The 13,507-nt window shown below is 44.7% G+C and overlaps 1 protein-coding gene across 1 annotated transcript in view; it reads right to left on the reverse strand.

The window, feature by feature from the left end:
* Window positions 1–7,961, reverse strand: part of RAPH1 (Ras association (RalGDS/AF-6) and pleckstrin homology domains 1) — a 109,064-nt gene extending 101,103 nt beyond the window's left edge. The window contains exon 1 of the mRNA XM_068947997.1: window positions 7,744–7,961. The gene's annotated coding sequence lies outside the window, so the exon portion shown is untranslated. The remainder of the gene's footprint in view (window positions 1–7,743) is intronic.
* Between the last annotated feature and the right edge of the window lie 5,546 nt (window positions 7,962–13,507).

The following is a 13,507-nucleotide window of genomic DNA, read 5'->3' on the forward strand; positions in this document are numbered from 1 at the left end:
CAAATAAAAAATGTCCCTTAACCCTTCCAAGTAACAAACCACTACTGCTACACTATTTCCTAGTCTGCGAAAGCGTGCCACCACTAATAAATGTCTGGGCTCACATTATTTATTGAAAGTGGTAAGTACTTATGATTTTCGCCACCATGCTGTACCTGCTGAATATCAGCAGCGAGAGTGCTAGCAGCGATGACGAAACTCATGTTATCAACAGGTTCCTCCTGAGTCTCCAGGTTGTATCAGTCTGCCCGCGCTCTCCTAGCCATCTGCAGTGACCCCCAACGGACTGCAATAGCACCACCTGCCCCCAGATAAAGAACTCAGATTAATCGACCAAGCACAGCACGTGCGTTGTCAGCACAAACGGCAACTGGGGTGCGCCTCTGGGTTCGGGTGTGCGCCTTTGGGTTCGTTCTGCAGCCCCGGTTCCTGCTACATCTGCTTTAGCCCCGCGCTGGAGCAGCGCCCGGTCGTGCTCCCGACCATAAGGGTTTGGTAACCACATGGCCAGAAAGGGTGTAAAACTTCATACGCTCAGCTGTGTAATTACAGTAAAAAAGAGTCTGTGGCTAACTAATGCAAAGTCTGCTCTTGATGCACAGAGATGTTAGTCCTTTCAGTCAAGCTTGTTAAGTTGCCCTGAGTCTAACCAGACAACACAGTCAATTTAATGCAATGTAGAGAGCAGAGCCAGATCACGTTACGCTTGAGGACTAGATTGGATCTACGTGCATCCTATAGAAACGCTCTCCAATTGCGTACATCAGTTATTAATATAAAATCATCCCCCAGGCCAGGGAAATAGTACATACCTGCAGCAGACTTCAGAGAAGGTTTTTGAAGAAGTGCAGGGGATTTAGCCACACATCTTCCAATAAAATTAACAGCTAATAAAATAATAAAAATAGTTAAGCCCATTGAATAGGTTAAAAGGACAGTTTAAATGTGTATCTGCTTCCAAATGGGAAAGGATGAAATGGATCATTGTTTTTAATCAAGGCAATAATTCCATGGCCATTGACCCTTCCTTCTTCCTAATGTTGTCCATCAGTCTCAATTTTAAGTATGGCTAAGCAGCACTGGCAGCTGAGGTTAACTTTGAAACCTTCAAACTTTTATGCATTTGAATCATTCTGCATAAGAAAATATAAACAAACAAAGGTTACCCAGGCTTTTGGATTATTAGACAGTTAGGGGAATTTCCACAAAGGATGCACCAGGGAGATCAGATAAAGACTGGAAATATGTGAGAATTCAAAAAAAAAAAAATCCTCTCCTCTTGATTGCTTTGTTGTTCCCGAGAAAGCTCAAACACCCTCACAGCAGAAATTCCACTATCCCCTGACAGACCCGCAAGCGCCCGTGACCCCTGCCAGCACTAACGGGGGAACAGCAGTCTGACTGTTTCCACCTGCTTCTTTTTTAAGTAATTTCTTTTGGCTAAAGCGTTCAAGCTACATAATCATCGAAAAAGCCTCTCCTGTACATCAATAACTTGCTCAGCCTATACTGTATCTATTTGCTGCTCAAGCTAGCTATAATGACATTTCCAAATGGGAGTTATGACAAAGTATTGCAGTCTTTCTTAAAAACAGATATAGCACCCATAGCCATTAATATAAATAATTCAGCTGTTACAGCCTACAGTTTAAAAGTTTTTCCTCCGCTTTTATCCACTGTTCTGAGTAAACAAGAATATCTTGAAGAGAATCTGACCTTGAAGCAACAGGTGTAATGAAAAACAGGCACAGTCCTTAGTAGGAATACAGGCTTGGATGGGAGCTTCTGGGGCTCCAAGGCTGCCTTCTGCTAGTAGCACCAGCACGTTACATCCCTTTCAGAAACTGGTTACGTTCAAGATTAAGGTTGCTAAGCTTTCTCAGGGCCACTATTCTCAGAAATTATTCTTCTGAGCTGTGCTATTTGCCTGTGGGAACAAATTCAAGCAGAAGGAGCACCACAAACACACCGGAATGAAAACACCATTTTCTGACGTCATTTCATCAGTGCAAATCAGGAACATGTTGGCTAATTCCAGCTGAAATACTTCTGACTTTCAGTGGGAATCCACAGCACAGAACATGCTGTTATTGAAAATGTGACCACCCTCCTCTTTATGGATTTATGAGGATTTAAATCACGGAATGATTAAGCTACACCTCTAAAGTCAGTTTGTTTCAGAGTCAGGGTGTGAATCCTGCTCTCATCAATCCCAAGCCAGGCTCCCACCTGGGAGATCTTTCTTCATCACAGACTCATTAATGGAGATTCTTTGTAAAGAAGTACCATGGTTGCCATAATACAGAATAGCAAATAATCTACATCATTCATTATCATACTGTAGGCCACTCCGCTCAACAAATCAGCGGGGCTAGCACAAGGCAAGAAAACCTTTCTTCTTGACCCTCAAAGCAATCAGCTTATACTGCTGAAGCAGGAAGCTTGTTTGTCCCCTGCATTGTTTTAATCTAGCACACGCAGCTGCAAACGCTGTCTTTGCTCACAAAGCTCCCTAAATCCCTTTTTTTTTTTTTTTTAATTCTAGTAAACTCTTTGCCTTGGTGACTGCTTATGGCAATTGGATTCCATAGACAGAAAATAGACTGCATGAAATAACACTGCAAATGTATTCTGGAAGGTTTTGCTCTATGAGCAGTAGCACAGCAGCTACAATTCACTGACTTTTATTAGCCAGATGAGTATTTGCTCTACCCTTAACAAACACTCAGTAACGTCAGTAAACCCGTCATTGACTCACAACGTTGGTCACATCTTTCTGTGCGAGATGAAGGTTTTCAGTGCTTCAAAGAATTAGATGCACCACAGTTTCATCTTCCTTCATTCTTCTTAAAGCCCCCTTTCCTCCGTGACTTATGCTACCCCCCCCCCCCCCCCCCCCCCCCCAATTACTCTTTTCCCATTCTCTTTATTCAGCACAGCTGAGTGTCTGGCTCCTTTTTAAGTCCTCTGAGGAAAATCCTGGTTCTCATGACTGCATCTGAGCACCTGTGCAGCAATGCACATAAATGCAGGCAAGCCACTGCATACACAAAGGTTAGGCTCTTCCCCCATGCCAGGCACTGCACTGACTCTCCTCCCATGTTGAAGTCAGTGATTGATTTTAATGGCAGCAGGGCTGAGCTAATGCTGGCACTTTGGAAAATCCCACCCAGGGGATTCAGTGATAGGGAAAGTGCTTGAGGCAGGTTAACTGCTGGGCATTTCCACTAATGGGGAGTGGTGCAATTGTCATTATTAATTTTCCTTCTCCAAAGTGTAATTAAAATGTACATATTTTATATCTTCAGGAAAAATTTAGCGTAAAAGTATCTTTATTTTTAGAGTTTCTTACTGAGAAGTAGATAAATGAGTGGCTTTCTGCGGCTCAGTTGCAGGCTGTAAGATCTATCATGCCCCAAAATATATTAATACTTTCTGGTTCCCTTTCTTTTTCCTCTGATTTAGTATGATTACAAGGGAAAATAATGTGGCTGTCAGTCCCAACCACAATAGTGCCACTGGTCACTCATAAAATAAGGATTTTTATCATCTCCTTGGAGATGGGAGGAGGAGCCAGGACTTTCCTATCTTACAGAAAAGAAAAAAATCACAGTGGAGAAGATGAATGGGAAAAGGCCAATTAGCCCAGGAAAAAAAAGGTGACATCAACTGGAATGAGGTGCTGACAACGGCAAGGGAGATGATGTAAACAAATGCTAGGATAGGAGACATGGACTCTGGCATTGCCATTTTTTAGAAAAGCCACTACAGGCTAAGGGTGGGCGTTCTGTAAAGAAGGCCAAAGCTATGGCAGTGGCTTTGCAAACAAATCTGCAAGCAAATATGCCCTCGAGTATCTTTGGGAGGTTTTTTGAGTTCTGCCACTGAAAATGATGAGATTACAAATGTCCAAGAACTATCGGGTCTAGCCCATAATTCACTTAAAACACATGGCACAAGATCCTCGATCTTTCCCCACAGTAGTCCAAACAGCCCTAGAATTTTCAGCGCTGGAGCTAACGTTATCACACATACTTTCCAAAGCATTAAGTCATCCCATCTCCTGTTGGTAGAGGTTTGTTACATAGCCTCACAGTGAAAAGACATGAAGGTACCAGAAGGTTTGTGGAAAATTACTGCCCTATATAAGCAAAACTACTCCACAACATGTTTAAAATACTAAGCGAGGTGGACGGCAGAGTGGGGTGTGGAAAAAAAAAAAAGATTTTGTTTCTGTTCCCTACTTTTTTTTTCTACTTTGCAGCTCAGAGTTAGTCTTGAGGTTCTGATGGAGAATTGTTCTCTTCTTGCAATGACCTTTTTGCTACGTACTTACCCATTCTTAAGACACCATGGCTCCGTCTGCTACTAACCTGGAAGACCCCAGGATAATGCAGGGGTCTGTCTGGATTAGGCATTTCTCTGTGTCAGGTTGGAATGCATGTCTGAGAGGGCCTTGGCAGATCAGGCTGTCTGTTACCGCTACAGGGTAAGGCATACAAGAAGCAACAAGTGGTCATTTGCCTTTCGGATCAGTTTTAACCTTCAGTTTTTACTTCCTCCATGCTGACGTTTTTCATTTTAGGCTGAAATGGCTCTATTAATCTATTAATCTCTCTTCAAAAGAGAAGTCTATTGGTCATTTTTGAGTTAGAAAAAGACCAACGTTTAATGTAAATGTTAGAAGTGCCTTTCCTTCAAGACCAAACACCTTATATGTAGTTAATGCTCATGAAGGAATAATTTCTTGCTAAATCTGCTAAATAAAAGCTAAAGTATAAGTGATTTTGTGAATGTGCAATAAAATAAGCCACTACAGTTTTCAGATAAGTTGCTATCTGAGATGGAACAGAATTTTGGAGCTTCTACTGATGCACTGTGAATATCCGCTATGCTACAGCCAGTTTTCCCCTGTCTTTATAGAATGAGATATTTTAAAACCAGACAAACTCATTTTTGCGCTGGCCATAACTGCAGGGAGAAGCTTTGGGCCTATGTGGCGCAGCAATGTAGAACAGTTTCTGGAGCTGCGGGGAAAGAGAAAACACATCTCTGGTACAGTGCTGGCACTACTATTTGTTTTTCTAGTTGCAAGTGACTGTTCTTTCCCAGCTGTCTTCAGCCATGTCTTGTCCCTGGATCTTGTTCTGGACTGAGATTTACTCAAGTGGACCCTTTTCCTTTTGGGAGCCAGCTGGCACCAATCGAGTTGCAAGACTGGGGAGAAAGTTCAGCTTTCTCCAAAAGTTCTGTGTTATTTAACTGTAAGAAATGTTTACACAGCAGAACTATTTTTTTCATGTCATTTTTGTGCATATGTGAAATATTTGACATATGCCTTGTAAATCATATATCAAGATTTACTGGAATTTCTGTCTTGACCACTTGAAGTGACATTGGCTGGACTTGTCACATTTTTTAGAGAAGTCGTTTAAACTGGTGCAGTTGCTCTTTAACTAGAGAATGACTGAAAATAGTTGTAGGAACTTTCAGATTCTCTTTTGAGCCGCTGTATAAGAAGGGCCAGTAGATTTCTGGACAGTAAACTTCAGCCTTGTTCGCACTGTATTTTGAAACTTTTACAGTTTATTTGAAAGATGAAAAAGGAACACACATTTGAGCATGGTCTGTATGATGTTTCTGGACTTACAAAAGAGGGCCTTCATGATTTTTGGAATACTTCTAGTGATGAGGTGGGAAGAATTAAATGGCACTTCAGAATAATTTGCAAGATTTTTATTCAAGGCTTAATGAGCAAAAATCAAAGCAATCTTCATTAATAATTCTTTCGGGGAACATTTCCTTCTTGAATGTTAATGTGTACTTTTGAGGTAGTCTATTTGGGAGCATTTGTTTCAAGAAAATTCAACTGTCTTAAATATCAATGTGATTTCTCTATTAGTCTAACACCACACGTGTAATGTTGTATACAGGTACACACACATATATACATAGGTATATACGCGTGTAATATGTCCTGAAGCAGTAAGGGATTACCTCTGACTAAATGAAGAGTGGGATTAAGGGAACATATGGTGTTAAGAAAACTGGAAATAAAATCCCCCTCAATCTTAACTCGGTCACACTTGCATTGCTTATTAGAGGATTACTTCTGAGTCAGTGTGGACAAGCTTTCTGAGAAAGGAGTCGATGGGCAGGAAGTTTCACGGACTGGTACTGGTTTTGAAGGAAATCCTGTAGAGAGAGACTGTTTAGGTGAAGGGTATTTTGGCTTCTGTTAGAATCTTAACACTAATTTTTCCTTTGTACTCTATCAATATGTACATGTAGTCAAACAGAGGCGTAAGAGAGGACCTAGTGGTTCCTTTTGACTCATCATCATATTGTGTCAGGTAGCTTTTTGCTTTTCTGTAAGTCAGACTACAGTTAAAACTGGATGCTGTCTTCTTATATGCCTTTTTATCAACACATGTTAAATAATGACTGAGGAGCTTTTAAGCCTATACCAAATGACATTTTTTGATCCATAAAAATCTATAAATTTGTTTCAAAAACTAATTTGTGATATTAGATTTTAAAACAACTTTTTTCCTGATTATTTACCTGAAAACTAAACTTAAAGCAGATACAAAACCCTCCTGCAACATGCACTGTATAAACAGACCATTAGCAAACGGGAAAACACAGAGTGAAAATATCTTTAGAGGAGAAACCCCACTGTTCCCCTGCACTGTAATCAACTGTATACCTTTGCGTGTAGCTAGTGTAGTCAGTTCATGTTCAGCAACCTAGCGAGTTCCTCCAGACTGTAATTTGGAAGTTACCTTAATGCTGCTGCTTTTCCTAGAGCTTTATGTTAGGCTGTTCTGAAGTCTTGCTTCTTCCTCCCAAAGACCCGTTCATGTTAACCTACTTCTCCTAGAGCCTCTTCCCATAAGCTTTGAATTCTTGCTTGTAAAACTCTTCAAAGTCTCTTCCTTAACCATCTCTTCCTCTTCGACTGACCATTTGCCTTCTTCTCCCATAAGCACAATCTGTCTTCTCCTCTGCATCCTAAAATCCTCTGCTCCCTGGACAAATATATGAAGCCACTGCGTGGTCCCTTAGAAACGTTTTGCACATGCACTCCATTTTCCCATCTGCAGAGCTGGTAAGGGCCACCACAGCCACCAATAAGAATACTGGTGTCTCAAAAGAGCAGTCTGGCAACGCTTACAGTGCGCAAAATCACTGTGTGCAACCACCTGTTTTCATCTTTGATATTCTTGTCCTTCCTTTCCCATTTCCTCCCCTGGATAGTCTTCCACTTCTTGTATTGGGTCAAAATTGATCCGAAGCCCTCTAGTAAGACACAGGTCCCCTGTGGCACAAAGGAGCACTGACAGTTTGTGCCAGTAGCGGGCCGGATCTGGGTTACTACACCCATGCTGCTGCCTGGGACGGCAGTACCGGCTCACGCAGCAGGCAGCAAATCCCACGTGTCCAGGCTGCATCGGCTGTGCCGGGTATCTGCTGCCCCAATGGCCGGCCCACAAGCCTCATGCGGTCCGACCCAGAGGACAGTTGGTCTCGTTAGTGTGGCCCTGTAGTGGAGACGTTCAGCTCCACTGAACGTCTGCCTGGCCGGAGCTAGAGTTCCCGCAGGGCTGCTTCAGCAATTCCCGACAAATAGCCCCGTTCATCTTCTTCCAGCAGGACGAAATTTCTGCACAGGAGCCTTCCTTCTGTTACAATACAAACAAGATATGATATAAGAGAAGCCTGGTCTTCCCAGGGACTTACCCCTGCTGATTTGCAAAAGCGTTGGAGAACGCTCAGACTGGCTGGCCGTGCTCCAGTCGCGCCAGGAAAGGGGACTGGGCTGCAGCTGTGGGTCTCCCCGGGGCCAGGTGGTGCTGCGGCGGTGGCGTGCGTCTCGGCCGTGCCGCAGGAGGCAGGTGTCCGGCGCTGCCTGCTGCCCAGCCTGCGCCGGGAGGCAGGGGCCTGGCCTGGAGCGCCGGGGCCCTTGCGGATGCAGGCGGAGGTGGCGGGCTGGCGGTGCAGCAGCTGCTTCCTGAGCAGCTCTGCCCTGTCTCGGCTGCAGAGGAGGTGGTGGGTAGAGTCTGTGCAGCAGGGCCGCCATGGGGGAGTAGTGAAGATTACAGCTCTGCCCGCTTTCCGTACTTCATGAGTGGTGCTCACTTTGGGCTTTTTGTGTGTTTTACAGCCATCCAGAAATCAGCCGCGGCAGCACCCCGTATGTTCTTAGCCTTTTGCTTGCTTGGATGTGTTTATTATATGGGCTTATTTAGGATCCAAGTATGACTACATCATGGCTTTGTTGTGTACACAGTTAAAGACATGAGACAGAGCCTCACACCTGCGTTTAAAACACGGCTGTGTCTGGAAAGTCAACAAAATGGGAGTATGATTTGCTCTGAGCTATTCTTACACCGCTGTAAACAAATTTAACCAAGTAAATGGAAATCCTGCCGCTAATGACAAGTGTCAAGATGCAAGCAGATCCCCAGCATGCCAAGACCACATCACTACAGTCCCACGTTTCCCTGTCACTGAGTAACCTGGTAGCGCCTAGTGTTAAGCAGGCGATAGCAGGACTGTCATTACCTGCTTTTTGCTCATCTGACTCCCCCTGTGCAGATCCAGCTTTAATCGCGTCACAGTGGACCCACGTGAACCGGGGGCACGCGGAGGGAAGAAGCAAAAATTCGCTTCCAGAAGAGAACACTACTGGAGCCAAAACTAGCGTTGGTCGGGACGTTGTGTACAGGATGTTGTAATGAAGATGTGCTGAAGCTCGGACCTATCTCCTGGAAAAATGTCCTCCTTATTTCAAAAGCCGTGCATATGTTTTCAGAGATGATTTCTCCCTGTGCTACATTCCAAAGTCTCCAACGTCTTCCCTCATCCCTGCCTGTCCCCTCACCATCCTCCCCTTGTTCTCTGAAAGGTATTTCTAATTAATTTTCTGTTACTGCTGACCCTGTACTGAGACCCCCCTTAGTCTGCAACATCCACTCCAATGTGAGGTTCCAGACTACCTGCAACCTCCCATAAATACTTTCCACTTTAAGGTCTCAAGATCCAAATTGCTTTCTAAGTATTGACATATCGTTACCTCTTTTGAGCCTGAAGACTCCGTGGATGGCAAAGAGACTGGTGCAAGCACCATATCCTGCTAACTCTCTTTGAAAGTCTTAGACTAAGGGTAAGACCCCTAAAAGCCTGTGCCAGTATATGAGTATCACAATCACAGAAAGGGAATCTTGGCAGCATTTATAACTGTAACATATATGAGAGTTTTCCAAGAGGAAAATGTTTAGGTCACTGTAACTAATGCTGAGCTAGTATAAGCTATATGAATTAGAGCACGTTTGCTTTCCTCTGCATTAGTTGCCCCACCATGAGGAGGAGGTGTTTGAGCAACAAGATGGCAAATACATCTAGCATAGACCTGGCTTCAAGCACATTGTTTCGTGCCATTCCTTTCTGATCAAGCATCACACAGGATGAGCACAATAAATCTAGATTAGAGTAGCCAGGCAGTGCTCATTTTTAATTTTCTAGCATTATTTAGTTTGCGATACAGTTCAAATATGGCTGGAACCCAGTTTGTGTATTTAACTTTGCTACATATTTAACTTTGTCTTTCCCAGTGAAATGTGTCCTCTGTACCAAGGAGAACAGTTCTGCAGCACAAATTCCCTTCTGTCTTAAGTAGTAATTGCTGTACAAAAAGGAGGTCACTCTCTCTGTAAGGAACATTTTTTTTTCAAAATGTTAGTGAAACGATTTATTTTGCATGAAAAAATGGAGAGGGGTAGTTTAAACCGAGATAGTTTAGTTGTTTGTTTCTGCAAAATCCGTCTTAAATGGATACTTACAGCAGCATATAAGATAGGGCTGGAAGGGAGTAGGCCACGAGGGCTTCGTAATGTAAGCAGCTTTTTGATAAAGCTGAAGCAGAACTGCGTGAAGCTAGGAAGGGTCTCCAACTCGGCTGTGTGAAGTTAGATATCTATACGTAAATGACTAAGTAAAATGGCCTGGTTTTCCAAACTGGTTGGCAGGCACCCACATATCTCAAAATCAACAGGCACTGCATATGCTTAGCACCCTGGAAAATCAGGCCACTTATATTTAGGAGTTTAAATATGACATTTGGAGTCTAAACTTCATCTCCTAGAATTGAAATATTAAGCGCATTTTAAAGCCTATTTTGAGGTAGGATGTCTCATCTAAAGGTAGAGTTTACAGTTAACTCAGAAAAATGATTCTCACGTTGAAAAAAAGAGCAGAAAATACTACCTATGCACCGAGAGATCTTGGCTGTAGCCTAGCGTAGCTTCTAGCAGAAAAACTCATTCTGAGAAATCTTCTTGAAGACCTTCTGACAACAGTGTGCTTCGTGGATATAAGACCGAAGCAGCCAGTCTTTAGGTAAACAACATCAGATTTAAAGGCAAATGTTATCAAAATAAGGATTTTGCTACCTGGTCCATTTAGTTTTAAATTGCAGCAGAGAAAGCAGCCAGGCAAGGCCAGCCTGGGCAGATGTACTGTTGCCCCCCCCGAGAAGAGCCAGGCACCTGGAGCCCCAGCGCTCTGTTGCCCTGTTGTCCGGACTTCCAAGCCAGGGAAGGCGGAGAGTTTTGGGGAATACACCTCTCACAGGCAGCACTGAATTAGCATGGACATTCGATCCCACTGGCCAAGTCCTTTCTCAGTCAATGCTTAGTCAAAAGTAAACACCGATAAAAGGAGCTTCCCTGCTCCTAAATCACAAAATAGAAACCTTATTTGCTTCTCGCTGCTCGGCCTGGGACACCAAACAGGTGAGCTGATCTGATTTTCTCATTAAACATTGCAGTATCAGCTGGCTCCTATTTAGGGGACAGTGGGAGAGGTACTGGGTCTGTGGGTCCCACTTTGCTCTGGAAAAGGATCAAGGATCAGTTCCCTGCAGGCCTTGAGATGTTTTGTGCCTGCAGAGGTACCAGCAAAAATCATTATGAGACAGGGTGGAATCTGGCCTCATCTTTCCGTTTACCACATGGTGCATTAAAAGGGAATGCTGGTAGCCACAGCGCTACTTTGCCAATCACCACCATATGTGAGAGTCCATCCTCTCATCCTTACGGAGAAATAATGGGTTATTACTTCAAATGTTAATGAGAGCATCATACCCAGCCCTGCTGACAGCTGCCGCCCTTTATGGATGCAGAATCCCAGTCTTTCCGTGGTACTCTGGCCTGTATGAAAGTGTTGTGAGTACCAGCAAAGCCAGGGGCGAGTCTCTGCAGCACTGTGTAGCTAGCTTAGGCCTAGCAGCAGCAACAGCAGTGCAGCCATATGGATGTGGAGGCTGTCCTCGGTTGCTACCGTAAATCTAAAGCTGTAGGCACAGTGCTTCTGGAGGCTCAGTGACACTCCTGCATTTGCACAGCTATCTTTAGCATGAATTTCCAGTATGTAGCCCTTTTATTTTGCATGTTAGAAAAGTCCCTTAAACAACTTCAAGCTCCTCCTTTCAGAGAATTTCTCTCTCCACCACTCTCTATTTCTAAATGTCCTGGCAAGCATAAGATTCCTACAGGCAGCACTTTCCACTTCCATTTATTTCCCCCCAGCCCCAAGACTTGGTGGTCACAGCACCCTCTCCCAAATTTGTCTGCTGGAAGGGAATCGGAGAAAATCAATACAATGCACGGTCTCTTTTTTCCTATGTGGCTTTAAACAGAATTTAAAAGGCAAGTACTGCAGAGATTTGCAGTGGTCTGAATGTTATTTTTTAAATACCACTTGGACAGTGCCCGTGGTGGAAAGTCCTTTATCTTCCAGAGGCCAAGACTTCCCCAGTTGTGTAAACACACTCTCAGAAGGCAGCTGGGTTTTAGATCTCCACTGCGCTAGCCACAAGTGGGGAAGGCTGGGGAGCATGCATCCTGCAAAGCCCTGACTCCCGCCCTCTTAAATGAGGAAAGAGTCTGGCTTATTTTAACGGGCTTTGGAGCAGATCTTGCAAGCGAGCAGTAGTAAACATGTGTGTGACCCAGATTCAAGCATGAGGTCTGCTGGGTACATTTTCCAGATAAAGACTGAGTCCTGGTGGGGACCACGATGAGAACGCGGGCTCCTTAAAGCCAGGCTCTGAGCGCTCTGCATGACTGTAATCTGCTCTGAGCCATGATCTGCATCTTCAGAAATCTTTCTGACGTTGAGTAGTTTATCCTTTCTTCCAGTACGTCGGCAGGGAAAATTCTCTACCTAGTCTATAGCTAACGAAGTGGACAGAGAAGGGGGGTTGCATTTGCAGGTGCTGAGTATCTGGAACTCCTGTGGACTGCGAAAAAAGCTAAGGGTGTATCTTTTCTGTGGAAAAACCAGGCTTCTGCTTACTTTTATCCACACAGGGACTTTGTCTGAAAGCCAGAGTTAAAACTCAAAAGTTCCTGGCTTAGACCAAAACCCCATTGTGGGATAGTGTTTCATTATAGAAGTTATTTATCTACTGAAACTATTTAAAGACAGGAAGTTTTTATCTGTGGCTAGGATTAATCATCTCTGTCACATAGCCTGTCTCCTAAATGAGAGGCTACCGCAGAGCACAGCTTCCTGACGGGTCATACGCAACGCTATGGACGCTGTTTCTGGGGGAAGGAGCGCAGCCAAGCACATTGGCGTGACGCGCTGGGACACTGTCCGCTGAAAACGTCTCAGCTGGAACTGCTCAGGGTGCCAGATTTGATAGATGGAAAAGGGCAAAGAAACCTGTGTTATACTCCAGCATCCGTGCGGAAAACGGAGGGTGACTGACCAAGATGTTGGACGTTCAACAAGACATACGGCCGCCTCCGCCTTTCCTGCGAAACTTCCCCCAACAGAAAATGGGAGCGCAAGAAAAGTAGGGGGGCGCCGGGAGCGACAGCAGCGCCGCAGAGGCTGGGGTAGGCGGCGCCGGGAGAGAAGGGCAGCGAACGCGGCAGCCTGACTGGGCGCTTGCCGCCTTGGGTGCTCAGAGCCCGCGCGCAGCCAGGGTGCAGCGAGGCCTGGCCGCAGACCGCGGCGCCTGGCGCGCTGCCACGTGCGAGGTGCGACGCGTTGCCCTTCGTGCACCCTCACGGAGGAGGGGAACTTGTGACAACCATGCTAGTTGTTTCACTTGAAGGAAGGAGGTTGTCCCACATGTCTTTGTCTCCCTAGGTGAGGCTGCCTCGTCTGCTCTGCTCTTTGGATAGTAGTCTACACAGCTGAAATATCTGCATTTTTTTCCCCTGGGCCCTGCAGCCAGCGCACCACTCTGAGCTGGTGAGATGCCAGGCTCTTACTCAGCTCTAAGACCGAGCTGGTGATCTATCGGCTTTGCTATGCTATTGTCAGCCACAGCAGCAAGATAGCAGACACCACCCCCAAGATCATCAAAGAGAACGTTCACGCTTAGGAAAAGAAGAATAAGCTAGGTCATAAATTACACATCAATTTCTAGCCAAAAATAATACCTATTACTATCAGACCATGTATGGCGGGCAAAGGTCAGGGCTTGACC

The sequence above is a fragment of the Struthio camelus genome, chromosome 6 (genome assembly GCF_040807025.1).
Source record: "Struthio camelus isolate bStrCam1 chromosome 6, bStrCam1.hap1, whole genome shotgun sequence".
Lineage (NCBI taxonomy): Eukaryota > Metazoa > Chordata > Aves > Struthioniformes > Struthionidae > Struthio > Struthio camelus.